Source organism: Protopterus annectens, chromosome 10.part0, assembly GCF_019279795.1.
Source record: "Protopterus annectens isolate FY-2018-M chromosome 10.part0, PAN1.0, whole genome shotgun sequence".
NCBI lineage: Eukaryota > Metazoa > Chordata > Ceratodontiformes > Protopteridae > Protopterus > Protopterus annectens.
The window spans coordinates 283,725,716-283,730,715 of record NC_056744.1 but is presented as its reverse complement, the minus strand read 5'-3'; the positions used below and the strand labels follow the sequence as shown (position 1 = coordinate 283,730,715).

The following is a 5,000-nucleotide window of genomic DNA, read 5'->3' as shown; positions in this document are numbered from 1 at the left end:
GTGTAACTACAATATAAGCAAGAATCTGCTTCTCACTACAGTATAAGCAAGAATCTGCTTCTCTAAGTGGTGTCATTTTATTACCCATAATGTTCCTTTGTTGTATGTAAATCATTGCACAGTCCCTACCATGATATTATTTTGTGAGTGTGGCTACAGGGAAAACCTGAGTAAACAGTCAAAGTAACATATCAAACAACACAGCATAATATCCATTGTTTGAAAAAATTGTTTGTAACTTTAATGTGAAGAGTATAACAAGAAATGAAAGTATTTGTAAAACAAAGATTCTGAAAATGACTAGTATACTTTAAGGTAGGAGGATTGTTTAGGCAAGTAGCCTGGTGCTGTTTTGTTATAAATAAGCATTATCTAAATTCTGTTTTTCAACTCTCTCTTCTCTTAAACAGATAGTAAACATGCAACAAAATTCCCTTTAATTTAGTGCTTTGAATGTTTTAGACTTCTGTCAATTGTTTCAGAGTTAACTATACTTCCATCTTACATTAATCAGTTATAGTAGTACTTGACAGACCATGGTTACAAACAATTCTTGGAAGAGCATACTTACTAGGTTAACAAATGAAAAAAATTCATAAAATCAAAACTTCCCACATGTTATAAACAAAATTCTTTTAAGTTAGTAAAATGTCACCAATCTGGACAGACACTACAATATGAATAATATGGTTTTGAAAAACAAACCTAAGCAACTGGCTTGAAAAGACAAAGAAAATAACTGAGGCAATTACTGTATCTTCATTGGCACTTGAAATCAACATGAATAACTTATTGTATGATGTATTATTTAGTAGAAAATATAGTAATTACAAAAGTGTAGTGCTTTGAATGTTAGATGAATGAAACTGCTTTTACATGAAACAAAATAGCACATAATTAAGATTTCTAAATTAATATTTAAAAAAAAAACTGAAAAATATATCAGAGTCAAAGTAATGGATTCAGAATTCAGGAGACACATATTTCCAACCATAACAAGATAACCATAGAATAAAACTATACTCTACTAAAGAAAACTTTATTTGTTCACAGAATTTACAGTTTAAAATGTTCTTTCTTTAACAGCTTATGTTTTAGATGGTGTTAAACATTAGTATCAAACATCAGATAAATTTATTATTATGAAAATGAGCTTGCAAGCAACAGGTGTTTGACTTTGTATAACAAAGTGATATATCTGTATCTGTATGAATGTATTTATAACTTATATTAGCATGTTTTAAGACAGGTAATGCAGTAGTACATACCTTTACATGGCTGCTTCACAACACTTGATTGTTCAGTTCATTTCCAAGCTAGGATTTTTTTTATGCACAGTCTGCAATACATTATTATGTTCATGTAGGTCTCCATGAGGTCTCTGATTTTATCCCACATCCCACAAAAATGTCAGCTGGTCAGATTCCTAATTGTCCATAGGTGAGCATGTGGTGTATGTGTAAGTTTTTCTATCTGTCTGTGTGTTTGAGTTTTGCAGTAGGCTGGTGTCCCATCGAGAACTGATTCTTTATCCTTTGATTACTGGATCTAGGGATATATTCACTCCCACCCTCCCCCTTACCCCAGTGACCATGAATACAACAATGTTAGTACTGGAGAATGAATATTCAAGGATCATTCTAACACTGAATTAAATTTAGTTTACAAATGTAATAGCATCAGACTGATTTCATTTTTTATGTTATTCTCTAGTAAATGATAAAGTAGTAGAATATGTCTGCAAGCACTTATCACTGCGTATGTTTTACTCTAGACTTGCCTAGTCACTACAGTGTGAAGATGACAATTTAGTTATCCTAAAATTTCAGTTAGTATAAAATATTACAGGAAAATAAAAAGTAGAAGGCATCAGAAAACACACACAAAATAAGTTTCTGAAGTACTCATGACAAATAAATTTCCAAAAATTAGGAAGAATGAAGAAAAATATCACAAATCTACCAAACACAGCATAAAATAAAAGTAAATTGCCACTTTCAAAATGACTAATTTATGTCAAGATACTTTATCATGTTGTTGTGTCTTTCGGCTTTTCCCGGTTAGGGGTTGCCATAGCGGAACTCCGGTCCGCTAATGATTGGCAGTAGATTTTTACATGCTGAGTTGCCAGCTCTGATGCACAACCTTTAATGAAGGTATGCCCATTCACGCATGTCTCCACACAGAAGACGCTCTAGCTGAGAATCGAAAAGGACAACGTCTTACTGTGAGGCGACAACGCTACCGCAGCACCACCACCGCAGTGTAAGATACTTTATCATGTTAAAAGACTATAATACCAACACTGTGTATCTGACTCATAGTCACATGATATCATAAAAAAAAATCAGAAATAAACAATATAAACATGGCTCACTATATACTGACTGATCTATAAACAAATGTCAATCATTTTTTTAATTATGCACTTTTTAATTGGTATTTAACATTTATAACCACATTAAAAATCTCTCTTTGTTGGCATGTAATAATATTTTTCACTGATATCCTCTGTATTCCAAAAGTATATTGGAAAGCAATATTTAGTACACTACAATATCTATGTAAATACCACAGAATGAGGACTTGCAGCAAGAGTCCAGATTTCAGAGAGATACTTAGTAGAGACAATTCCTGCCAGGAAGATTGGCTTCCTAGTAACACATTTATGATCCCAAGAAAGAAACTGTCCCTGGGATTCATGAAAGCTTCATGCAAAAATAAGTCTATTCTTGCATGGAGTGGATCGTGCCCATTCAGCAAAGCAGCATGCCTTGCATTTTCATGAAGGCGCCTGCTGTATAACCTGCACAGGCACAATCCATAAGTAAACATGCCCTCTGCACTCAGGAAGTGCCATACAGCACTTTGAAAATAAAAACAGTGTCCGCGGACACTGTTAGCTTACCACCAACTGAACAGATATCTGCAGAATTTCCAGATTTGTGCCTCATATGTCAGGTGTGTTCCTCCTACTGTCCTGGCAAAGAGCTGAGGCTTGAAGTCATTAACTAATGACAAACACTTGAGTGTAAGACCCCACATCCTTCATGTAAGTCATGCTAATGCAAAACCTATTATTCATCAACTTCCAAAGTTTGTAAGAGCAATATTTAAAATCTGTCGTCTTTGCCCCCCCCCTTCATGTTAGGCATTGTCCAGATTGTAAGCTGTAAGAGGTGGAGAGGTATGACTTTTAGCTATGTGCACATCCCTAAACTAAGAAAAATAAAACAAATATTTTTTTTTTCCATCCCCACTAAAGTTTAAGTGTAGCTGAGTGGGTGGGTGTGTCTCGCAGCTGTGTATAGCAAAGCTTAAACATCCAAAGGAGCTAAATAGCAATATACAGCCAAGCTAGTCAAAGTGAAATAGTGTAGTGGTTAGAGCTTTTGCTTATCATGCAGTCATTCATGGTTTAAACCCCAATACAGTCTGTTCATTTTTATGTGTAAAAACAGCATTAAAAGTATCTTTTTTTATAAATAGGTAGTGAATAATATATATTTGTTAACCAGAGTAGTGTAGCAGATCCAGATGTGAGATATCAGTGTAGCACAGATGTGAAACCCCCATATAAAAACAAGTGTCCCATACAGTATAGCCACAAAAGAATATAATGTAATAAAAGCACATAGGGGGATGTTATGGAAGGGGAAACATACATATCAAAAGGTGTTGTTAAAAAGGAATCAACCCCACAATCCTGACAGTCCATAAAATGAAAGCTGAACAATGCTAAATTGTGCTCAGCTAGGCTTAGTCAGTGTAAGCATTGCTTAAATTTGAATGCTTAACAATAATTAGCATAGCTAAGCGAATTTGTGCACTGGTGAGCAGTGCTTAGCATCTACCCCTTTAAGCAATGCTTATCTGTGCTAAGCGGGTTTGCCCATCACTTAGCTTAGCTCAGCATATTCAAAATCATCCAGTCACAACAAAGGGTGGGAAATCAGTCCTATTTTAACCTTGCAGGTGGGAATACAGCCCATAACCAGTTGTAGCTAATCACTGCAGGCACTATGGCTGGCGTTGGTGAGGGCGTGTGCTTTAGGGTGCAGCACTGGGGCATTCAGGAGTCCAGGGTCATGGTTGGACTCCTTGTAAAAGACCAGGAAGGGAGACTGCTGCAGAACCAGTACCAGGGCTCCCAATACAAAGCGGAGGCCAGGGACCATCTCACACATGACCTCCCTAGTGCTACTGGTATCCCTCGGACTGGTGACAAGGTCCAGTACCATTACGCTGATCTGAAGAGTAGGAAGAGAGATCTCTTGGACCAGTGGATCCAAGATGCACAGGTATGGAAGGTCCCCGAAGTGTGTAAGTATCAGTATAAATTAGTGTTCTGCAAAGTCCAGCCTGAGTATGCAATCAGTAGGTATGCATAAATGTTTATTTATCTCCTGTACAGCTGCAGATGAGAGGGCTGCAAATATTGACATGCATGCCAACAGGCTGCTAAGGCTGTGCCAGGAGGCTGGTGAGTAAATATCTAGCTTGCATTATTCAGGGTAAATAAATAGGAAGTAGAAGATTGTCAACAACTTGTAGGTAAACTGTGTAATGTGTGCAATGAATAAAGGACTGTCATCAGGTGAATAAAGGTCTCTGTAAAACTGAATAAAAATAAAAACTCCAGACTGTTTTGTTTACTTTGTCATGTTGTGGTAGGAATATAAATATGTACAAGTTCTGCATAGTTATGTGTTTCTTGTAGAAAATAACTGTTTCAGGCAACTATTACTGAAAACGTAACACATTTCTGTTGTCTGAAAAGTGCAGTACAGTACTCATTACCTAGGGTATTTGTCTAACTACAAGGTCAGATTGTGCAAACCATAGAGTACTAGGGAGAAAAAAGTCACATATGAATCAGCAGTTCCTCAGTAGCTCATTGTGATGAAACAAAGCTGTGGTTTACCTTTTTGCACAAACAGGCACGGTTTGAATCCTGGCAGTGGTAGTATGCTTAATGCATATTGTCAAACAAGAATATG

At 36.3% G+C, this 5,000-nt stretch overlaps 1 protein-coding gene across 1 annotated transcript in view; it reads right to left on the bottom strand.

The window, feature by feature from the left end:
• GRIN2C (glutamate ionotropic receptor NMDA type subunit 2C) overlaps positions 1-5,000 on the bottom strand; it is a 3,426,271-nt gene that overhangs the window by 120,653 nt on the left and 3,300,618 nt on the right. The window lies entirely within an intron of this gene.